A 25264-nucleotide genomic window follows, 5' to 3' on the forward strand; every position below is an offset into this window, starting at 1 on the left:
TTCTCATTTTAACATCTTAAACTCCATCCACCAGAAATTAAATTCTGAATGTTCTGGAGTAATATCAAAGCTTCACCTAGGCTGCTGCTGAAACAATCTTCAATGTGAATGTAACTTTCAAAATTACTGAAGATTAACCAAAGCAAGTATATTTTTCCAAAACATTAATTACACTGATTGTGGAAAATGACGCATCACAACAGCTCAAACCACATTTCAAAGCTCATTTGAGAATAGGGGGCTTACAGAGATTTAAATTACTGAATGAGGACCTTGTACAATTTGTTTGATTATAAGGTGGGAAAAGATGATAGAAACAGGTAAATGAAAGAATTTTTCATTCTGATCTGAGCAAGTATGATTGGATATTAATAATGCATTCATATGTGCTCTATGGACCGGAATTGAAAACAGTCCTGTTAATTGATGGTCCCAGCACGTAGTCTCCCCTTCAGATTTCCCAACTCATCCTCAATTCCAACTCATCCTCAATTCCTTGGCAAAATACATTTATTGCGTGAACAGCATTCTTATAGTCAGATCAGTGAAGAAAGCAAAATTAAGCGTACTATAATACCGTTAGTTTATTTTGGTCAACAGAAGGGACAAAAATGTATCTTCTTGATAGATATCATAACTGGTATCAGGTTTAATTGGTATCAGGTTTATCAATGACATAGAAATCCTTAAAAGGGTTAAGCTCACCGGCATCCTACTTGGGGAAACAAGACAAAACTAGATTTTATACAAACTCTAAAATACAAAATGCCTATCAAGCAAAGCAGAAAAGTAGTAAGTTTGGTTTCTGATCTTGCTTCTCAGTGGTGTAAATCTTCCCTCATATTGCCTGGCAAACAATGGCTGTTAGTCAATTGTCACCTGCTTTACGCCCCACTGAAGTTATTGAAATGAAAATCAGACAGGTTGTAAAAGTGAAAATTCATCTATGACTTAATTTATTTTCAAAAAGTCTGTAATAAAGAGCAGTGATTTAAAATGGTGTACTGAATTATTAAAGCTCCATGTGTTATAATTGAATTGTTAAACTTTCCTTTTATGTATATTAAAAACATATTTAAGTCATGTATGTGTTTAGATAAAAAAAGAGGCAATTGTTTATATGAAGAGCTAAATTAGTAGCGGACACAAATTCTACTCCCTTGTCAGTAATTCTATTGGCCATTTTCTCAGGCTGAACCAAACACCCCAATTTTCTTTCCATTCTCTTTGATCCTGGGGTGAACTTTAAACCCTACATCCATCCGTCAGCCAGACCATTAACCTCCACCTTTGTTCCACTGCCCACCTCAGACTTTTCTCTGCCTCTTCATTACTGGAATTCTTATCTTTGTCTTTCTAACCTCTGGACATCTTACAGGTCTCCCATCTTCCATTCTCCTGTTACAGCTGTGAAGCTTGTAAGATTGTTATGTTTTGGGACTGTCTCTTTAAATTAGAGTAAAATGGAGGAAAGAAGAAGATCATGTCACCTGTTCTGAATTCTGCCTGACAACAAGCTTGGGTAGCTTGGTTGTTAAAGGCTACAGGAGGGCCCAGGTTGTTTTACCGGGAAGAAGGTGCAAGATGTTCACAACTTTGGACATTGGCAAGGGCAGCTGTGATGACTGCGGGTAGACTGTTAGCCTCCAGGGCTAACAGAACTGGATATTAATAGAGTCGGGGAAACTTTGTTGAGGGATGAAAATAGTGGTGAGGACCTATTTCTGGGATTCCTGACCCCATTTTTGGGGTTTCTGCTTTTCAGGAGTGCCTTTTAAGGGTGTAGGCTGGTTCGGGTCAAAAGCTTGCACTCTGCACTCCCGACCTGGCTGACTCCATTGCAGGGATAGGCATGTCCTGGTCCTCTGCAATTTTCAGTCAGCTTTTCATAGAGTCATAGTTCACTGCATTTCAGAGGTATCGTGAACCATGATAAGCATGAGGGAACTTTTTGAAAGGTAAGTTCAAAAGGTCCTCCTCATGCCCCCCATGCCAAGCTATGCCACTTTCATGCCCATTCACCCTCTATATGCTGCATACAACCAATGAACCCTATAGAATCATAGAATTGTTACAATGCAGGAGGAGGCCATTCAGTCCGTTGTGTCTGCACCAGCTGTCCGAATAAGCAATTCACGTGGTGCCATTCACCCACCTTCTTCCCATAACCCTGCACATTCTTCCTTTTCAAATAACAGCCCAATTCCCTTTTGAGTGCCTTGATTGAACCTGCCTCCATCACACTCTCAGGTAGTGCACAACAGGCCTTAACCAATTGCTGAATTAAAAAGCTTTTTCTTATATCGCTTTTGCTTCTTTTACATATTACTTTAAATCTGTGCCCTCTCGTTCACGATCGTTTCACAACTGGGAACAGTTTCTCCCAATCTGTTCTGTCCAGACCCCGCCATAATTTTGAATACCTATATCAAATCTCCTCTCAGTCTTCCGTTCTCCAAGGAAAACAGTCCTAATTCGGGAAAAGTGACCATTATTCCGTAGGTTTCAAGGTACTGGTGGATAAGGAAAACAGGAGTCCTCGGGTTAAGGTGCTTAATTGGGGAAAGGCTAGTTATAATAATATTAGGGAGGAACTGAGGAATCTAGATCGGAGGCGGATGTTTGAGGGCAAATCAACAACTGACGTGGGGGGCTTTCAAACGTCAGCTGATAAGAATTCAGGACCAGCATGTTCCTGCTAGGATGAAGGATAAGCATGGCAAGTTTCAGGAACCTTGGATAACGAAGGATATTGTGAGATTGGTCAAAAAGAAAGAGGAAGCATTCGTAAGGGCTAGTAGGCTGGGAACAGATGAAGCCTGTGGAGAATACAAAGAAAGTAGGAAGAAACTTAAGCAAGGAGTCGGGAGGGCTAAAAGGGGTCATGAAAAGTCACTGGCAAACAAGATTAAGGAAACTCCCAAGGCCTTTTATACATATGTAAAAAAAAGGGTAGGCCCACTCAGGGATAGAGGTGGGAATCTGTGTGTGGAGCCAGAAGAAATGGGAGAGATACTAAATGAATACTTCTCATCAGTATTCACCAAAAAGAAGGACTTAGCAGTCGATTTATCTAGGGAAGAGTGTGTGGATAGCCTGGATCATGTTGAGATCAAAAAAGAGGTGTTAGGCGTCTTGAAGAATATTAAGGTGGATAAGTCCCCAGGGCCAGATGGGATCTACCCCAGAATTCTGAGGGAGGCAAGGGAGGAGATTGCTGGGGCCTTGACAGAAATCTTTATAACCTCACTGGCTACGGGTGAGGTCCCAGAGGACTGGAGAATGGCCAACGTTGTTCCATTGTTTAAGAAGGGTAGCAGGGATAATCCAGGAAATTACAGGCCGGTGAGCCTTACATCAGTGGTAGGGAAATTATTGGAGAAGATTCTTCGTGACAGGATTTACTACCATTTGGAAGCAAATGGGCATATTAGTGAGAGGCAGCATGGTTTTGTGAAGGGGAGGTCGTGTCTCACTAACTTGATCTCGTTTTTCAAGGAAGTGACAAAGATGATCGACGATGGAAGGGCAGTGGATGTTATATACATGGATTTCAATAAGGCCTTTGACAAGGTCCCTCATGGCAGACTGGTACAGAAGGTAAAGTCGCAGGGGATCAGAGGTGAGCTGGCAGGATGGATACAGAATTGGCTTGGTCATACAAGACAGAGGGTAGCAGTAGAAGGGTGCTTTTCAGAATGGAGAGCTGTGACTAGTGGAGTTCCGCAGTGATCAGTGCTGGGACCTTTGCTGTTTGTGGTATACATAAATGATTTGGAGGAAAATGTAACTGGGCTAATTAGTAAGTTTGCAGATGACACTAAGGTTGGAAGAGTTGCAGATAGTGAAGAGGATTGTCAAAGGATACAATGGGATATAGATCGGTTGGAGACTTGGGCAGAGAAATGGCAGATGGAGTTTAATCCGGACAAATGCGAAGTAATACATTTTGGAAGGTCTAATACAGGCAGGAATTATATAATGAATGGCAGAACCATTAAGTGCATTGACGGGCAGAGGGATCTGGGTGTATAGATCCACAGGTCACTGAAAGTGGTAACGCAGGTGGATAAGGTAGTCAGGAAGGCATACGGCACGCTTGCCTTCATTGAGTATAAAAACCGGGAAGTCATGCTGCAGCTGTATAGAACCACGGTTAGGCCACACTTGGAATATTGTGTGCAATTCTGGTTGCCACAGTACCAGAAGAATATGGAGGCATTGGAGAGGGTGCAGAGGAGGTTTACCAGAATGTTGCCTGGTCTGGAGGTTATTAGCTATGAGGAGAGATTGGAGAAACTCGGATTGTTCTCACTAGAGCAACGGAGATTGAGGGGCGACTTGAAAGAAGTTTACAAAATGATGAGTGGCATGGACAGAGTAGATAGTCAGAAGCTTTTTCCCAGGGTGGAAGAGTCAATTACTAGGGGACATAGATTTAAGGTGAGAGGAGAAAACTATAAAGGTGATGTGCGGGACAACTTTTTTATGCAGAGGGTAGTGAGTGTCTGGAATTCGCTGCCAGAGGAGGTGGTGGAAGCAGGTACGATAGTGGTGTTTAAGAGGCAGCTTGACAAATACATGAATAGGATGGGAATAGAGGGATATGGACCCCGGAAGTGCAAAATGTTTTAGTTGATGGGCAATATGATCGGCGCAGGCTTGGAGGGCCGAAGGGCCTGTTCCTGTGCTGTACTTTTCTTTGTTCTAACTTCTCCAATCTATCTTTGTAACTGAAGTTTTTTATCCCTGCAACCAGTCTTATGAATCTTTCCTGTACTCTCTCCAAGGTCTTCACATTCTTCCTAAAGTACAGTGCCAAGAACTGGACGCAATACTCTAGCTGAAGCCGAAATATTGTCTTATACAAGTTCTACATAACCACAACAAAAACAGAAAATGCTGGAAAAACTCAGCAGGTCTAACAGCATTTGTGGAGAGAAAAAAAAACAATAGTTAGCATTTCCATTCTGTATGACTCTTCTTCAGAGCTCTGAAAAAGTCATACGGACTCGAAACGTTAACTCTTTTTTTTCTCTCCACAGATGCTGTTAGACCTGCTGAGTTTTTCCAGCATTTTCTGTTTTTGTTTCAGATTTCCAGTGTCCGCAGTATTTTACTTTTATTCTTTATAACCACCTTGCTCTTGTACTGTATGCCCAAATTAATAAAGCCTATAGTGATATTGTATGCATTGTTAACTGCTCTCTCAATCTGTCCTGCCACCTTGAATGACATATGCACAAATACATGCAGCTCCCTCTGTTCCTACAACCCTTTTAGAGTTGTACCCTTCATTTATATTTCCTCTCCACATTCTTACTACCAAAATGAATTGCTTCACATTTCTCTGAATTGAACTTCATCTGCCAACTATTCTCCCATTCCGCCAACTTGTCTGAAGTTCTATACTATCATCCTTACAGTTCACAATGCTTACAAGTTTTGTATCATCCACAAATTTTGAAATTGTGCGCTGTACACCAATCACTAGGTCATTCATATTTTCTCTCTGTCAGCGAATTGGACGGGAGTGGGCGCAGACGGGCGCGTAGCCAATCGTCGTCCGCGATCGGCTGCACGCTGACATTTTAGGTGAGCGGGCCAATTAAGGACCGCCCAGCATGATGCACACTTGGAAGCACTCAGCGCTACCTGTGCGGGCAGTGGGAGGAGGGAGAGTCGGGGCCTGCACTCTTTCGTGCATGCGCGCTAAAGAGCGCAGGAATCTCCCTGAGGCAGCTCCGTGCCTCAGGGAGATTAAAAGTCATGAAGGTGTGAAAAATAAAAAAATAAAATTATTCAGACAGGTCCCCTCATTGAGCTGGGCCATGTTTATGAATTTTCATTAAACATTTAATCAAAATAATAAACCCTTCATGAAACCTCATCCTGCCCGTGGATGAGGTTCCATGAAAAATACGAAGGCTGTCTGGGCTCTTCGCCTGCCCGGCCACCTTAAAGTTGGACAGGCAGCTTTGACAAGCACTTTAATTAGTTTATTAATGGACTTAACAGGCCTTTGACAGTTCGGCGGGTGCACAGCCGACTCAGGTGCACGCCAGCCGAACTGAAGGTTGGAATGACGCGCGATGATGTCGGAACGGGCTCACTTCTGCATGCCGAACAGAAGATTCTGCCCCAAGAAAAGGGTCCAAACAGTAACCCCTGGGGAACTCCCCGAAAACTCTCCTCCAGCCCAAAAAAGTCCATTAACTACTACTCGCTGTTTCCTGTCACTCAGCCAATTTTGTATCCCTGTTGCTACTTTATCTTTTTTTCCATGAGCCATAGCTTTGCTCACAAGTCTGTGTGTGGCGCTGTATCAAATAATGGCAATAGGATGTATAAAAAAGCTTTAAAAAAGACATTCTTGATAACGTTTTACTTTCTTGAAAATAACCTTTTACTACAGCCCAATAAAAGTGTCAATCATCCAGATCTCTTAAAGTACCAACAGCTGAAACTGCAAGCACTTAAAACTGCATTATCATGTGCAAATATACATAGTGCAATTGACAGAAGTGATCAGTGTGCCACAGTTGTCAATCAATGTTTTCCCTGGGGTTCAGGTGTTTCAGTACTCTAATGGATGACTAGGCCTAGAAATTCATTTGAGTACTGAAACAGCTATGAAATTTTCCCAACTCCTGCTACCCACCTGAAGAATGAAAATCTAGCCCACAGGAGATTTTTAGAATGTCAGGTTTTATAAAGGATTATACTTTAAACCGTCTGTTTCATTTCAAGATACAAGACTGAATTTGGGGGCTTTAGAAGACAGTTAATCAGTATTTCTACCTGGATACAAGGTCCATGTTTTGCCTTGGAGATGGGCTTTCAGAGGGGAATTGTCCATACCGAGTCATTGTAGTATTGGTTTACAGGTTTCTTAAGATATCCCTGAACCTCACATACAGGTCAGCCTGCAAGAATCTGACAGACATAAAGGCAGCCAGTCTCTATCGTTCATCAAGCAGAATGAGGGCGGAAGTTCGAGCTCAGATGGAAGAAACCAAGTTCCTGAGGATTTAATCAAAGCTGCAAGATTGGCCTAGCTTTAGCTAGAGGGAGGGATCATCAATGTAACCCTCACCATGAAAGTTAGCTCAGGGATTAGAAGTTACCCAGTTGGAAATGAAAAAGGGAATAAGCCATCGGAAGCTGAGAATAGCTTTGGGCTGGTTCCTGGAAAATGAAGTTCCACTTAAGGGATAGAGTAAAGTATAAACATGGACAAGGATTCTCAGTCGTTTTAAAAGTTAAATTGGGAAACTTTTTTGCAGTTCAGAGCATAATTGATTGCTGAATTATTGTTTTTTTTCAATGTTGCTTTTAGTTTGTTACAGTAAAAGTCTTAAAACTTGAAATCTTATCATGTGATTCTTTCAGTCAGCCACTAGAAGATATCTTTTTGAAGGTTATCGGTCTTTACGGGAATTGTAACAATCCATAAATTTCAACATATCTAAAACTCTGCTCCAATATCCTTGTCCTGATCCTCTAATACATAACATTTAAAATCCCCCTCATCTAAAATCGCTCATGGCTTTCCCTCAGCTAAACTCTACAATTTCCTTCAGCTTCATCATTGGTTGCTGATCACTCCCTTTTGGCTTGCCTCTGTCTTATGAAAGGTCACCGGCGTGAAATATTTGGCAGAATTTTATGGTTCCCCCATTGATGAGTTTGCAGGTGAAGGTTCACCTAAAATTCCCCAGGTGGTCTTCACGCTGCCTTCCTCCCTGTCCGCAATTTTACAGGGAGGAGGTGAAGCAGCCCGCTGGCCCATCATCACCCTAACTGGGCCCTTAAGTGGCCACTTAAGCGCAGCTTTCCCCCCAGCCACAATTTGAGGCTGCCGGAAGGAGTTCAGGGTGGGGTGGGGTGTGGAAGCCTGGTAAATCACCCTGCTCAGGAACAAGGGTGGGCTTGGGTGGGGAGGTGGGGCGGGGGGGCACCCGCATCTCTATCACTGGCCCCTTTTCCAGGTCGAGCAGCTCCACCCCTCCTCCGTGTCATATAAGAATCTGGCACATATCAGGTTCATGTGAGACGAAGTATCACCCACACAGGGATGTAAGAGAGCATATAACCTGTACCCAGGGTCAGCCAAGTGTTGGACAGAGCCTGATGTACCAGCAAGTATGGAGACAGCTCCTAGCTGTATGCTTACTGTATGTTTGTAAATAGCTGTAAGACTCAATAAAGGCTTACAGTTAACCGATGCGTGACTACGAAGACTTCTTCAGGCTTACCAAACTGTAACCAAAACTCTACAACACGCCCTGGGTCTGCTCCCTCGTCCATCTGGCCTCACTATCACAACATCCCACCCTCCTCTCACTACCACCAGGGACCTTCCCCGCCCCATCCTCCTGCCCCACCATGAGACCCCATACCTAGCTGGACCTGTGGGCTATGGCACTTAGACAGATGGAACTGCTTGTAGTCCCAGCAATGGCCCCTGCTCCCGGTGGTGATCCTGGGACTACAGAGCTGCCAGTCAATCAGATAGCCAGCAGCTCTCAGAGACAGAACTTCCTCTGCAGATGGGGGCAGAAATCCTGCTTCCAGCCAATGGCAGCAGGGCTGGTTTTGATCAGAGGGGATGCATTCCCTGCCGACTCTTCAGGTGATAGGACAAGAAACCCTGCCATCCAAAAAATCCTGCCCATTAACTCTGCCTCTGTCTCTCTTCACTGGTGCTGCCTAACACTCTGAGTATTTCCAGCATTTTCTTTTTTTTTTAAGATTTCCAGCATCTACAGTATTTTATCTTTTGCCAGCATCTGTTTCATAAGATAAGCACCAGCAATTCATAGATAACTCATATATGTGTGATAAACAGAAATTTCTAACTTCAAAATGTCACTGTACATTATTTTATGACTGTGTAAATGTTGTGAAAGCTCTTCATTCAATGATGAAAAAGATACTGCCAATGTGAGAATAATGGAGTCAGCCAATGCCCATTCATCGTTGAAAGTGTTTTAAAAGATGAACATAGTAGCTTATCTTTGGAATTATACATGGATATTTTAATCTGTCTAGTGATTGAGATCGCATGGGAATGCTGTAATTAAAGACATTTGTGTGCATAATTAGTTGTTTATTGTTCTGAACTTGAAATTTTATGCAAATAAGCAACAGGCGATACACATTGGAAAGTTTTTGAATTTAACCTACAACTGCAAGGACCCAATTAACTCGCAAGTGCTATAAGTACAACTGAACTGTATCCAGTCTAACTCACCAGTTGAAATAAAATTCTGAATTTGCAGTTTACTTTTTACTCAACAGTGCCAAAATTCCAGGTGCCCAGTATTCTGGAGTAAGCCCTAGGATGTCCTTTTCAGTGATCACTAGCTCAGATCCTGCATTCTCCAGTAAGTCACCTCATTATACACCATCATTAGGGGTGCACCTTGGGCACACACCAGTCAGGGAACACCAGGAATGAAAACGGTAGTGCAAGCCTCTTACTACTCCTTTCAAGTATGTTTACTTTACAGTAATTTGCCAACATTCATTAATTCACCATTTGAAATGCCAAATCAAATTCTGGATGTCACATTTTGCAATACCATCACTCAAAGTGTCAACGTACCTTAGTATTTCTATACAACACAACTGAAAACTTAACTTAAAAATAAAATACTGCGGATGTTGGAAATCTGAGATTGCTTCCACCTATCACTAGCCTTCTATCCAGCTTCACCTGTCCTACCCGCCTTAAACAGTATATATTTCTACTTCTCTTTAGTTCTGAAGAGTCATACGGATTCGAAACGTTAACTCTGTCTTTCTCTCCACAGATGCTGCCAGCCCTGCTGAACTTTTCCAGCAATTTTTGTTTTTGTGTGTGAAAACTTAACTTCATTTATTTTACGCAAAATGGATCTCTCACGCATAACAGAATTCCAAAGATATTCCTTAAATGTTGTTTAGATAATGATTCGCTAAATTGTCTTATAAATTAAATTGTTAGCAAAAGCTTTAAGTAACTGCTATATCCTTCTCCAGTTACCGCTTTGTTATTTAATACTACTATAGTGGGCTAGATTTTCATCCTCTAGGCACACAGCAAAAATTTCCAGCTCAGTCCGCCACCTCAGGAGAAAGTGCCTGCAGCACAGGGTTTTCATTTTGGAGGTTGGATGCAGGCTCCAGTCGAGCCAACTGAAATGGGAAACAAATTAGGAGGCAGCCACAGGGGCTGCCAGATACTGAAGCGGGCTGTTTAAAAGGCCTGCCTTGGTACTGTGGGACTTCGTCCCAGTTAAAATTAAAACACATGGCCCACCAACCCTTACTCCACCCCGCAAACACTCCCCATACCCCATCCATGCCACCTCATGCACACCACCAGCCCTCCTATAGCCCAAGCCCCCCATGACAAGCTATGGCTCTTCCATGCCCAATCACTATACATTTTATTGAAGCAAGGAACCCTATAGTAACACTAAGGTATGCAAAAGAAAGCTTTTTAAAAAAAGTCTCTAAGAACCAAACAGTCCATTTGAATGGTTGCAGTGGCAGATATCAGTTATTTCCTATCTTTAAAATAGAGATATAAAACACATATTTGTGTATTCATCAATGGATACAATTTCTGTACTCTAAAGTCTTAAGGAAGTACACTGGACTGGATTTTCGCTAAGTCGGGTTGATGCGGGAGCCCTTTAAAAATGGCGGCTGGGACCCCATTCCTGGGATTTCTGATTTTCAGGAGTGCCTTTTAAGGGTGGGGGTTGGTTCAGGTCAAAAGCCCACACCCTGCACTCCCGACCTGGCCAGCTCCAATGTGGCATGTCCTGGTCCCCTGCAATTTTCATGCAGTTTGGCCATTTTTTAAAAAGGGCAAGATTTTCACTTCGATGGGTGGGTGTGGCAGGTGTGCCCGGCTACGGCCACAAAACGGACCGTCACCTGCGGTCAGACCCTGACCACAATTTCACATTGGCTGCTCAGAAGGTGTGCTGAAATGCTCAGCACTGCCAGGGTGGGGGCAGGAAGAGGACAAGTGTGGAAGTCTGCGCATGCGCGGGGAAGTGTGCGCTGACAGCTCCCTGACGGCACAGAGCTGCCTCAGGAAGTTGAAGATTTGGACAAAGGAAAATAAAGATTTAATAACTGACATGTCTCCTCAGTCACATGAAGAGGGAAATGTTTAAAATGAAGCAGAAATTTTTTTTTATGTTTTTTACTTATTGTTGGAAACCTCATCCTGCCCTTGAATGTGGTTTCATAAAAAATGCAAAGACCGCCTGGCCTATTTGCCCACCCGCCAACCGAATGGTTGAGCAAGCAGTGAAAAATACAACTTAATTAATTGTTTAAGAGCTTTAATAGGCCTCTTAATTGCTGGCGGGTGCACTGCCGACTCTCGCACATGCCTGCCAACTGAAAGATCACAAGAGTGCGCGATCATGTCAGGACGCTCGCTGACTTCATCGCGCGTGATTTTACGCCCAATCGGGTCAGGTGCCTGCCCGCCTGAAGAATGTAAAATCCTGCTCAAAGGGTTGTGGTTCACAGCACCTCAGAGGTGTCATGAACCACAGTCCGTATGGGAGGACCTTTTGAAAAATAAGTTCAAAAGGTCCTCTTCATGCTCCCATGCCATGCAATGCTTCACAAACATCACCTACTGCCCTTATGCCTCCTTTGCCAATATATTCCCCCAAACAACCCCTGGTGCACCTCATGCTCTCCATTCTATGCTATGGCACTACCATGCCCATTCACCCACTATACACTTTATAGAATCAAAAAACACTATAGAGACAGCAGAGAGCTTTAAAAAAAAGTCATTCATTGATTGCTTTTTTTTTTGTTTAAGAAATTGGAAAGTTATGTTTTCTCTCGGGCTCAGGTGTTTCAGTTCTCTAATGGATGTCTGAGTTCTGAAACAAGAATAGATAATGAGGCTTTGCTGAGAGTCCAGAAATCCATTAGCCTGTAGAAACACCCAAGCCCCAGATTGTTTGATTGACAGTTCTGGCTCTCTGATCTCTTCTGTCAATTTCACAATGGGGAGGATTTTCTCTTCATCGGGGGAGTTGGATGGGAGCGGGCATGAAGCCGTTCCCGGGCACACCTGCCACGCCCGCGCATCGAAGTGAAAATCTTGCCCTTTTAAAAAATGGCCAAACTGCATGAAAATTGCAGGGGACCAGGACATGCCACATTGGAGCTGGCCAGGTCGGGAGTGCAGGGTGTGGGCTTTTAACCTGAACCAATCCCCACCCTTAAAAGGCACTCCTGAAAATCAGAAATCCCAGGAATGGGGTCCCAGCCGCCATTTTTAAAGAGCTCCCGCAATTGGCCGCACACCGCTATTTTACATGGACGGGGCAATTAAGGCCCGCCCGGCATGACATGCACCCGGAAGCACTGTGTGCTCCCTGTGTGGGTAGAGTAGTAGGCTGCGTCGGGGCCTGCGCTCTTTCACGCATGCGTGTGAAAGAGCACAGAAATCGCCGAGGCACAGAGCTGCCTCAGGGAGATTAGTTTGATATTTAAAAATTTTATTACAGAAAAATATTTTTTAAGACACGTCCCCTCATGTGACAGTGTCACATGAGCTGGGACATGTCAATGAATTTTATTAAAAATTTGTATTAAACTTTAAAAGCCTTCATGAAACCTCATCCCGCCCACGGATGCGGTTTCATGATAAATGCGAAGGCTGCATCGGCTCTTCGACTGCCGGCCAACCTTAAGGCTGGACAGGCAGCTCAGTTAATTAGCTTAATTGGTGTTTAAATGGCCTGTATCGGCCTTTGAGAGTTCAACAGGCATGTAGCCGGCTCCAATGTGCGCCCGCCAAACTCAAGGTCTGAATCATTTTACGCATCATTTTACGTGCCGGCGAGCGGGCTCCGCCACTGCTCGCTGACCCAAAAATCCTGGCCAATGTTTATTTACACAAGATAGAGCTTGTATTTTCTGCTTTTGATACTTTATAGGGTCTGGAATAATGGACATTTTTATTGGGCTGTAGTAAAAACAAATTTTAAATTTAGGCCCTCTAGCCCTTACATCTCAGATTACCATTCATATCTCCCTGGCGGGTTGTTAAGTGCTCAAGGCAGGCCTTCTGCTCCCATTTGGGGAGTCCCGACTCTAAAGTCTGCTGGCTCATCAAATGGGAGCAGGAATGGTGGCCACTGCTGGGACTGCATCCAGTTTCCAATGGAGCTGGAGCTGTACCCCAATGTAACAGGGGCTAGACCAGGGGGCAGAGGGCCCATAAAGGAGGAACAAACCCTTCGTCGTGAGAAAAATGTCAGCTGGGGTTGGAAGAGGTCCTGAGGTGGCCATTAATTAGCCACTTAAGGACCTAATTGGCCCACAGATGGGCACATGCCGCCCACACCATGCATAAAATTGCAGCAGGGCAAATGGGTAGACACCAGAATGGTGCCTATGGCATTGCACTTAATTTTACACCCCAACATCCCTAGCAGGACTAAAATTCAGCCCAGAGAGTGTCTATTGACATCACTGTGTCAGCCAGCGAGTTGGTGGCAAAGCAGGGCTTACCACTGTACTGGTAAGTAGTTACGATTTGTGATGTTTGCTATTGTACTTCTCAACATTCAAAATTTAAAGAACAATAATGCAGAGTTATATTATGGAAAATATATTTATTTAAAGCATATACACATCACCGTGGAGTAAACTAACTAAAGATCTATACGTGACGCGTTTGTTAACTTTGTACTCATCTGATATGAGTATCCAGTGGTTTAGATAATGAATTGGACAGAGTTTCCACTTTAGGCACGATCAAAAGATTGGACACAAATTGTGCTGTAATTTGTAAGTGCAGTTTCAAGTTTCAGGTGGCACAGTGGTTAGCGCTGCTTTCTCATAGATCTAGAGAGCTGGGTTCGATCCTGACCTCGAGTGTTTGTCTGTGCGGAGTTTACATGTTCTCCCTGTGTCTGTGTGCGTTTCCTCCAAGTGCTCTGGTTTCTTCTCACTGTCCAAAGATGTGCTGGTTAGATACACTGGCTACAGTAAATTGACCCCAGTGTTTGTGAATGTGTGCCTTGTGATGGGTTGGTGTACTCAGCCTCATGCCCATTGCCCGTAACCCTAAATTGGATGAAGCGGTTCTGGAAAAGGTGAGCTTCAAATTTCTACCCAAACACATTTGTATGTTCAAAAGTAAAATCTTCCAAGAACCAGAACAATAAGGCAACATAATAGAGCATGTTTGTTTTATTTTCTTCCACATTAAAATATATTCACTGATGTATTAATAAGTGGTAACCCAGTACAATTTTATAGAGTTATCACAAATGACTATTTTTAATAAATCTCGTCATCCACCTGCAAGTAACCTCATTTTAAAATCACTGAAAATGATTTTTTAAAAAGTCTATACTAAACCTTTTGCTTGTTTCATCGATGTACACCAGTCAGTTTCTTGGCAAATAAAACATATTTTAATATTTAAAACATCCCTACAAGTGCCCGTATGCAAAAGGAAATCAACTCAAAAGCCATTCTCAAACAACTGCAATCGTCAAAAACACCCCATCCTCATTATTTTGATCCGGTAGCATTGGCGCTTTCATGTGAAGGGCCAGATTCCAGTACAATCAGCACAATGGGTTTTTTTTAAACCATATTAAAGTTTGTCAAAATGCAAAATACTGTGACTGCTGGAAATCTCAATGTAGTAAATTGAGATGTAATATACCTTTAAAACAAGTATTGTAATGTAAGGTCACATGATCTTATTGTCCAATAGCAGAGTAGCATGAGCTACCTCTATGTGAGAGTGTCTTGGGTTAGTCACCGAGGAGTGAAGACAGAGTTTTTATGTTGTGAATACATAAGTACAGTTGTAGAATTAGATTGTAAATAAACAGCATGTGTTTATTCTAACAACCTCCTGATGTTCTCTGTCTCTATGCCAATGCAGTCGCCTCGAATAAAGCATGCAACCCAGATCCTTTAGCCCCAGCAAACCAAGGACACTGGATCCAATACTCAAATACAAACAGAAAATACTGGGAATGCTCAGCAGGTCTGGCTACATCTGTGCAGAGAGAAACAGAGTTAATGGGCTGGATTTTATGGGAGGGATGGGGGGTGGTGGTGGTCATGCCAGAAAGATGCGCACCCCTCAGCTAGGACATGCTCGGGGCTAGCTAAACAAAATAAGAGCAGGACTTCAGTCCCTCAGTGGGAGGAAGTTCCACACTCGAGAGCTGCCAGCCATTTTGATTGGCCAGAAGCTCCAGCAGTCTCAGCAGCACCCATCATGGGAAAAATATCAGCAGGGGGCCAGAAGAGACCCTGAAATGGCCATTAATTGGCCACTTAAGGGCCTAATTAGCCCACAGATGGGCAGGCCACATACGCCTCCCACACCAGGGATAATACTGCAGCAGGGCAAAACGGGCAGACACCAGAGCGGTGTCTGTTGCATTGTGCTTAATTTTACATCTCACCACCTTAGTGGGTACAAAATTTGGCCCAGAGTGTCTAATGACACCATTGGGTCAGGCAGTGATTTGGAAGCGAAGCAGGGCTTACTGCATGACTCATAGCCAATGGTCCGTTTTATTTATTTATTCAGCAAGCTAACAGCAGATTAAATAAAGACCCAGATTTTCACCAGGATGGAGAGCCTCTCCATCATTGTGAAAATCCCAGAAACAGGTGAAAATTCTGTCTCACCCCCAAACCGGGCATTTCTGATCTTTGCGGGGGGGGGACTGGAGTCGGGCCAGAATTCATATATATGCGATTCGCAAGAGCAGCTGGCCATTTAAATCACCAGCTGCCTCCACTGACTTACGATTTTTGAACCCTAGGTGCGTGAATCCCAGAGTGCACAGAGCAAACCAGGTAAGAGGAGGTTTGAACTTCATGGATTCTTTGGATAGCTAGGGTACCCCTTTGGAGAGATAATGTACCCTTTTGGATACGGTCCTCAGACTGCTTTGGGAGAGGTAACAAACCCTTCAGGAGAGGTAACGCACCCTTTGAGATTTTTAGAATTAAACATGATTATGCACTTTTTACGCACAAACACATTAGAACTGTCAAGCTGTCCAGGAATTGTCACGCTGTCCAGGAACAGTCAAACTGGCAAAGAACTGTCCAGCTCTCCAGGAAGTGCCAAAGGTTTCAAGGTCTCTGGAGCTGGCATGGAAGGGGTAAGGACAAAGGGTGGTGAGTTGGCACTAAGTTGGCATGGGGGTATGAAGAGCCATTGGGGGGTGGGTAGAGGGTATGGACTGGCAGGGGGGTATGAGGGGCTGTGGGGTCTGGGTAGAGGGACGTGGGCTGGCATAGTGGGTGAGGGGCCATGGGGTATGGGTGGAGGGTAAGGGCTGGCATAAGCAGTATGAGGGGTCATGGCAGTAGGTGGGAGTTATGGGTTGGTATAGGTTGGCATGGATGGGGCATAGGGAATATGTGAGGGGGTGGTGAGAGGTGAGAGCTGGAGGGGTATTTTTAGTTTTTTTTTAAACACAGTGCTGGAGCACAGAGGTAGGCCTTGTGCACCTGGCAGCCTCCACATTCATTCTAGGGTCACCCGTCCCAACTCCTGTCTCAGTTCACCTTCCCCCCAACCTCCTACTGAAAATCCAACCTGCAGGTGACCACTTTTAAATGTCAGGTTCACCGAGCCAGGAAATCTCCCGACTCGGCACACCTGACCCAGGGACAAAAATCTGAGCAAAAGTCTCCAGACGTTTTGCTATAAAGAGCCTCTACAAACTACAACATTCAGAACTCATGACAAAAGCAGTAACAATGTATCAATTAAAGCACAATTATCTGTCCTGCAAGATATTGGAGTTACACAATGTAAAATATGTGCATAAAATCAACCCCAGTCATCTACAGGAAAGTGGGCTCCAGGAGTGATTGACAGGGGAATTACGCAATCATTTCAATTCTACTCAGGATTAGTGTTGTCATTACATGCATCCATTTAGCAAAGCGGCCAAGAGATATTCAGGTAAATTAAGTTAGTCAGTATTCCCAATCTTGAGCCCTGCAGTATTTTTAACTTTTTAAAAATCATTCACGGTATGTGGGCATTACTGACAAGACCAATATTTACTGTCCATTGAGAAGGTAGTAGTGAGCTGCCTCATTGAACACCTGGAAGCCATGTGGCAGAGGTACACCTACAGTGCTGACAGGAACAAAGTTTCAGGGTTTTGACCCAGTGACAATGAGGTAACAACGATATAGCTTGAAGTCATCAGTGTGTGTGACTTTGAGGACAACTTGCACATTGTGATGTTCTCATGCCTTATTTTTGTTCTTCAAGGTGGTAGAGCTCATAGATTTTGGAGGTGCTATCAAAGGAAGCCTTGGAGAGTTGCTGAAGTGAATCATGCAGATGGTACACACTTCTGCCACTTGGCGGCAGTGGTAGAGGAAGTACCAATCAAGCTTTGTCCCAGATGGTAATAAAACCTGAAAATGCTGGAAATACTTAGCAGATTTCATATGACCTGAAATGTTAACTGTTTCTCTCTCTCCACAGATGTTGCCAGGCAGCTGAGTATGTCCAGCAGTTTCTGTTTTTATTCAGATTTCTAGTACTTACTTCAACAATTTTCCACTTTGTCAGGTAGATGCTAGTGCTGTAGCTGTACTGGAACAGCTTGGCTAGAGGCACAGCTAATTCTGGAACACAAGTCTTCAATATAACAGCCAGGGTGTTGTTGCGGCCCACAGCCTTTGCCACATTGAGTGTCCTCAGCTGTTTTCCTGATCTCATGTGGAGTGTCTCAAAGTGGCTGAAGACTGGCAAGTGTTTTCTTGAAGGTGGGACTACCTCCCCAAATGGGGGTGAAGGCCCACCTTGAAACACTTAACAGCTCGCCAGGGAGATATGAATGGGGCATGGGAGATATGGGGGGCATGGGGGATTTATTTTTAATTCATTCACAGGATGTGGATGATGCTGGCTGAGCCAGCATTTATTGCCCATCCCTAATTGCCCTTGAGAAGATGGTGTTGGCTGATTTTCTTGAACCGCTGCAGTCCATGTGATGTAGGTACACCTACAGTGCTATTTGGGAGGGAGTTCCAGGATTTTAACCCAGTGACAGTGAAGGAACAGCTATATAATTCCATGTCAGGATGCTATGTGGCTTGGAGAGGAACTTCACCACTTCCAAGGTGGTGGTGTTGCCATGCATCTGTTGCCCTTGTCCTTCTAGATGGTAGAGGGTTCGGGTTTGGAAGGTGTTGCCCAAGGAGTCTTGGTGAGTTGCTGCAGTGCATCTTATAGATAGTACACACTGCTGCCACTGTGCGTCAGTGGTGGAGGGAGTCAATGTTGGAGGTGGTGGATGGTGTGCCAATCAAGCAGGCTGCTTTGTCCTGGATGATGTCGAGCTTCTTGAGTATTGTTGGATTTGCACTCATCCACACAAGTGGAGAGTATTCCATCACACTCCTGACTTGTGCATTGTAGATGGCAGACAGGCTTTGGGGAGTCAGGAGGTGAGTTACTCGTTGCAGAATTCCCAACCTCTGATCTGCTCTTATAGCCAAAGTATTTATATGGCTTGTCCAGTTCAGTTTCTGGCCAATGGTAACCTCCAAATCCAGATAGTGGGGGGATTCAGCGGTGGTAATGCCATTGAATGTCAAGGGGGGGGCGGTTAGATTCTTGGGGCGGGATTTTCTGCACCCGCCTGCCACCTCAATCTTCCGATCCCGCCGCAAGTCAATGGGCTTCTGGCTGGGGTGCTGCCTCACCCGCGGTGGGTCCCGCCCGTGACTGTATCTGAAAATCCCACCCTTGTTGGAAATGGTCATTGCCTGGCACTTCTGTGGTGCGAATATAACTTGTAACTTATCAGCCCAAGCCTGAATGTTGTCCAGATCTTCCCGCATTTGGACATGGACTGCTTCAGTACCTGAGGAGTTGCAAATGGTGCTGAACATCATGCAATCATCAGCGAACATCCCCACTTCTGACCTTATGATGGAAGGAAGGTCATTGATATAGCAGCTGAAGATGGCTGGGCCTAGGACACTACCCTGAGGAACTCAGGAGATCTGAGAATTAGAGGGCTTAACAACCCGTGAACGCAACTAGGCCACTGTCCCAGTAAACAGAGGCAGGCCTTCTAACCAGCTGGTCAGAAGAGGCAAAGATGGATCATTCATTCATTACTTTTAGCTGAAATGGGCTGAAAATACTTCAGCCTTGTCTTTGTATTGACATGATGAGCTACCCCATCATTTAGGATGGGATGCTCGTTCAGCCTCCTCCTCCCATTAGTTGTACGATTGCTTGCTACCTTTCACTGCTCAATGTGGCTAGACTGCAGAGCCCTGATCTGGTCGGCTGGATGTGGGATTGCTTAGCTCTGTCTATAGCATGAGCTTTCTGCTGTTTAGCATGCATGTAGTCCTGTGTTGTTGCTTCATGAGGTTGGTACCTCATTTTTAGTTACACCTGGATTCTCCTGGCACACCTTTCTATACTCCTTACTGAACCAGGGTTTCTCAAGTGGTTTGATTGTAATGGCAGAATGAGGGATATATCAAGCCATGAAGTTACAGTGAAGAATTGTGTGGAATACAGATCTGCTGTATTCCTTGGCTTGCACTGTCTGCCAATGCTGGAAACACAGGTTTGCTGAAATTATCCTACTAAGTACTATAGTGAAAGTCAGCTATAATGAAAAAATCGGGTAGGTCCCTAAGTAACCCTGACAGTTTAACGATCATGACATCTGAAGGTGGCAACTGAGCAGTTCAGCAGCAAAGTGATTATTTAAACAGCTGATCAGTGAACATTTCTTGTACCACTAAAACTGTCGACATAGCATCCAAGGTGCTCCCCCGTGGGATGCGTCAACTTCATTGATACTGATAAAAAAGTAGGTCTTAAAATGTTACAGAATGTCGAAAACTTAAATTCAAATGTATAATTGCCAGCACTTAGCACTGTTCAACTGAAGTGCTAGTGCACAACACTGAAGCAAGCAATCCCATTACATTTGCATTCTTCCTTCTCCCCCTTAACAAATGATTTTTCCTGCCTCCCAACAAGCACTAAGCAACCACACACCACAAATTTAGCGGAAGTGAGAAGCCAAAACAGTTTTCCACTGACACTAAGTGTGCAGTGTGAATTAAGTGCAAAGCACCAAAATGACTCCAAATCAGATTCAACCTGACATCTGAATGAAGTTAAGACTCCTCCAGGGAGTCTTACTCAGCTTTGTTCTGATGTCAGATTGTAGATTGAAGCAATGGCTGTAGCATAAATTGATGGAATAAAAGTATGCTAAACATGAATAGTTTTGGCTAAGAATTTAATCCATAAATCTGGCTGATCGCTATGAGCAGTGACTAGTAACACACTAAACAAACGGAAAAAATTCCTTCATCACAGGTATCACAATACTTCAATGCAATACGAAAACCACATGGTCAAAACTAAAGTACTGTATAACTAGGGAATGAAGTGCTAACCCCACAGCACATCAGTTTAGTCCAGCAATGAGAGGACCTTTCTGCAAGATTCATATTTTGTAAACCCACTTTCCCAACTTATTTCCCCCACTTTGTTTAATAGGATAGTGATTTTGAAATACAAATGTAAAATATTTTATACAACGTATATTATTTTTGATCAACATTCTTTTTCTCTCCTCGGGCCTTTGCTCAATGGGTGATACAGTTCTAATCGCTAGCAATTGTTTTGTTGGGTTGTCGCTACCCATGGTTGTACTGCTTAAACACCATTAAGCAGTCTTGTAGAAGTTATCAAGATACCTCTATTACCATTACTGAAATATGTATGTATTTACAATAGAGGGTAGAGGTATGGAGGGGACTCCTTGGCATGTCCTTACATGTTGTTAACTAGCTCCAGACTGCTGACCTAAGCTCTAGGTCAGATGCCTCCTTACATCACTGGTGGGCAGTACTGTATTCAGTCCCAGGTTAATCCTTAATGTACTGGATCCTTAATGTACATCTTCCCCTAAGTCTTTATCCCCTAAATTTGGACTGAGAATAGTTACTTACAATTTGAATCAAGTCTTGTATTGTCATAAGGCTTGTTACTTAACTTCAGTGTTGGAAATATAACTGTAACTCTAAACTACTTAGTGATTAATATTACAACATTAACAGCATGCATTAACAGAGTTCATGCTACCCCATCTCCTCCTTTCAAGTCTTTGAAATCAGGGTTTGAGATGGTATGGAGCCCTGCCATGTCGCATTTGTCATCCGGTCAGGGGAGTGGTAGGATCTAGGGGCTGTTGATCTTGGTGAAGGATCGTTGGGTGGAGCCCAGTGCAGGCATGGCTTCATGTGCTTTGTCCGTTAGCGAGTATTGCACCACACTTGGTCGGTCGGAGTGCTGAGGCAGTACTCTGGTACCTTGAATGGTGGTCATTTCTTTTTGGAAGAACAAGAGTGGTATCTGTCCGGTTGTCAGTTTTGTCCCTTCTTCTTCTTTCATCTTTTCCAGTGTCTACAAGGCTTCTGGGATTGAGGGGGAGCTGTCTTGTAGATGGAAGATTGTAGAAGCAGCTCACCTTTGTTGAGTAGTGTTTGCATCCGGCTGCTACCTGGTTCCAGTGGACTTTGTATTTTCATCACACTGGCTAGAAGTTGCTGGGGCCGTGTGTAGATCATCATCTCAACCAACAGCACTGTGGTCGTTGGTGGAGACAGGGGCTCTTCTGGAAGTCGTTCTGGCTCTGGCGTCACCTCCGCTGGGGCTGCTGTGGTAACCTTCTACGCTGTGGGTTGGTCTGGCCCTTGGTTCGGTTCAGGGATATGAAAAGGAGAAGAACAGACTTGCACTGCAAAAAGGGAACAGAGGTTATAAACAAAGTCAACACTGGGTTGATGCTTCGTAGTTGGGTTTTCGGGAGGACATGTCAATGGCTGCGTGGGACCGTGGTTATCTTCACATCTTCTGCCGGTTGAAACATGTCGAGAGCTATGCAGGTGTTTCTACTGAGGAATGAAAAGGGCAGGGCTGATGTTGCACAACTTACCTAACTTCAGTGATCTGTTTGCTGCTGTACTTTAATGGCTCCTGAATCATTTCAATGATTGGGATTTGGTCTACCCCCTGCACTGGAGATTAGGGTGTGTTTGGTTTGGATTCAGGGGCCTTGGAGCCACGGGTGTTCATCCGTTAAGACGGTCACTCCGCTGTCGGAATCTAACTTAAAATTGGTTAGAAGGCCATTTACTGAGATGTCCATGTTCCAGAAGGAAGAGCCACATCATCTGATGTCACCCAGGAAGAAGAGCTGTGTATCTTCTGGGTCGGTGGCCCCAACTTCGTGGATGGCTCTCGGATTGTCTGCATGGTGCGGGAGGCAGGACTGGCATGGCCTGAAGCGTTTCCGTTTGTGACAGTGGAAGTATTTAGCAGCACTAGCCAGACATTGGTCCTCCCTGTGGGTGCACTTTTCCCTGCAACACTGGCACAGTCATTTGGCAGGGCAATTGCAGGTTGGCTTACCCTGGCTCAGACAGTCTCTATGCTGCTGTGGCCGGATGTGGTGGACCAAGGTGTGGCTTCTCCCCCATGAAGCACTCTCACGTCTAAGAATGGTCCGATGTTTGTCTCACAGCTTGGACAGCCTGACTAGCAGGACAGCCTTGTCGATAGGTGGTCTTCCTTGGCTTGGAGAAGGTCAGAGAGTGATTCATCCATGGCACCCACCACGATTCTGTCTCAGATGAGTTCTGATTTCAGTTCTCCGTATTTGCATCCTTCTGCCATGTGACAGAGGTAATTGATAAAGGAATAGACAAGCTCCCCGGGCTGCTGGTCTCTCCTGTTAAATTTGACGTGTTCCAAGATCTTGTTGGATCACAGGTTGAAAAAGTGGCCAAAAGATTTTAAAGCATCTTCAAACTTAACAGATGATTCATCTATGGCTTGCCTGGCAATGATATCATCTGCAATCGGCTCAACTGAATAAAGCAGTGTTCTGCCCCTGACTTTCTGTTTACTCCTCCAGCTGTGCTACATCTGAGGAGCCTTTTTCTCCTTAACTCCAATTGTGAGATTGGTCCGGGTCATTGGTAACATACGTTGGGGATGGCAACGATCCATGGTTGAAAAATTTTAAAGTGTTTAAGAGATCGGAGGATTTCAAAATGGCGCTGCCAGTATTGCTGAGGGGAAGATTTTTGCACACTTTGCACTTTTGGTGCTTCTTTTCAAATGGCAGCAACGGGTCATGAGGAGGAAGATACTGCAAAATAGCCGCGGTCAGGTCGTGATTGTGGGTCAGTTGAATGGCAGTGGCCTGCTGCGGGTTGGATCCAGGTCGGGAGGGAAGAAGTCTGCTAGTCAGAAGGACAAAAATTTTGTGAGGTACTTAGGCTTTCGCTTAAATGTGGGTTTCTGTGTACTCAATGTTTTCTTTTCTTTTGCTGTGCTCCGGACTCGAGGGCCATGTGGAGGCGGCGCTGAGCCGGAGGTCAGGCTAGCAATGAACGTGCAACTGAGGTTTCTGTCTGACTGATTTTTAAAAGAAATAGTTCACCAGCCTGGCTTTCCTGGAATTTTAAAAAGGTTGTATCTCATCCTGCAGGCTGCTTTCTGCTAGCTCTGCTTTATTGAAGCTGCTTCCACAGGGATCCAGTGGAGACTTTAACTTGAGCTTAACTTCTGCCTTAATTTCTGATGTAAGGATCATCTGTCTTTGGAGATTTTTTGGTGAATTTTCTCAGCTTCCTGCTTCTTGAATGAGGTTTTTTCCTGAGCAGAAATCGTTGCTGGTATCGTTTTCTTAATTTCTTCATTCTTTTTACAGAGGATGTGGATTTTGATCTCCAGCTACTGCTATGTTTTGTTGGGTTGTCGCTACCCAGGATTTGTACTGCTTAGGCACCATTAAGCAGTCTTGTAGAAGTTATCAAGAAGTCTTTATTAACATTACTGAATTATGTACATATTTACAGTTGAGGGTACGGGTATGGAGAGATCTCCATGGCATGTCCTTACATGTTGCTACCTAGCTCTAGACTGCTGACCTAAGCTCTAGGACAGGTGGCTTCTTACATCATTGATAAGCAGTACTGTACTTAGTGCCAGGTTAACCTTGAATGTACTGGATCCTTCTACTATAGCTATCTCAGCAAACTATGGCATAAACTGGACAGCTGACCAAGAGATATATTTAACTTGAATGGTGCAGAAAGAGTTTGCTTCATCCTCCTATTTTCCCCCTACCCTGCCCCTCCACCCATATTATGCAAGATAAGCAAAACTTATCTTCATGAGGAAGCTTGGCTACAAAATCCATTTGCCATTTGGACCTAAGTTCAGTTCTATTAGTCAAAAGTTGATTTCTTCCATTACAAAAAGAAGCAGAGGCATTAAACGGTCATTCACCCTGCACCCCTGTACAGACCACGTATAACTTGCTCCATCATGTATTCTACCTTGCTCATTTGAAATTGTGAGGGTGGTCACCAAGCACAAGTAAACATGCAAGATGTGAAATTTCTTCAAATCTAAAACTTCTCTAAATTTGAAGGGACATATTTTGCCATTATCGAACCTGATGGCCCATTTTTACAACTGGGGAAGCTGCAATCCATATGCTACTGAGCTCATCAAACAAAGAGTCACAACTTATAAGAATGCAACGTTAGATGTGTGTTTCACATTACTTCCTTGAGCAAAATGCCACGCCTCCCTGAAACATCCAGGAAACATTCACAGTCAACATCCTTTTTCCTGTTGTTTACTCAAGTTTAAAATGTAGGAAAGCATTTCAAGAGACATAAGTACATGTTTGTTTTCTGTTCTCACCCCATTTTAGAATGCTTTCACACAAATGGATTGAATCGCATATGACGACAAGCAAAGTGCTTACACAATCTACTTTCTTCTGTTGCAAAGACATGCTTTATTTAAAAAATGACTTTTATGTAATCACTGGCTGAAGATTGCTGACTAACATTTAAAAGGCTAAAACAGCAAGCAATATTACCCAGTGTAACCTTGCTCCAATTGGGACTCTTAAGTGGCTAATTAATGACCCCTAAAGGGCAGTTTCATAGCCAGCCTCAATTTTCAGGCTAGCAGGAGGAGTTCAGGGGCAGAGGAGAAGCCTGGAAAATGGCCCTGCTCAGGTCTCAACAGGGGTGAGGGGTTGGCCTCCATCAAGGTCTGGCTCCCTTCCCCTACCCCACCCCTTCTCATTTGATGCTATAAACCTCGTTAGGAAAGTAAGTTGTGACAAAGGCATCA

General features: G+C 44.1%; 1 protein-coding gene across 1 annotated transcript in view; it reads right to left on the reverse strand.

Annotated features, from left to right (window-relative positions):
• gpd2 (glycerol-3-phosphate dehydrogenase 2 (mitochondrial)) overlaps window positions 1-25264 on the reverse strand; it is a 190055-nt gene that overhangs the window by 139161 nt on the left and 25630 nt on the right. The window lies entirely within an intron of this gene.

This window comes from Carcharodon carcharias, chromosome 12, assembly GCF_017639515.1.
Source record: "Carcharodon carcharias isolate sCarCar2 chromosome 12, sCarCar2.pri, whole genome shotgun sequence".
NCBI lineage: Eukaryota > Metazoa > Chordata > Chondrichthyes > Lamniformes > Lamnidae > Carcharodon > Carcharodon carcharias.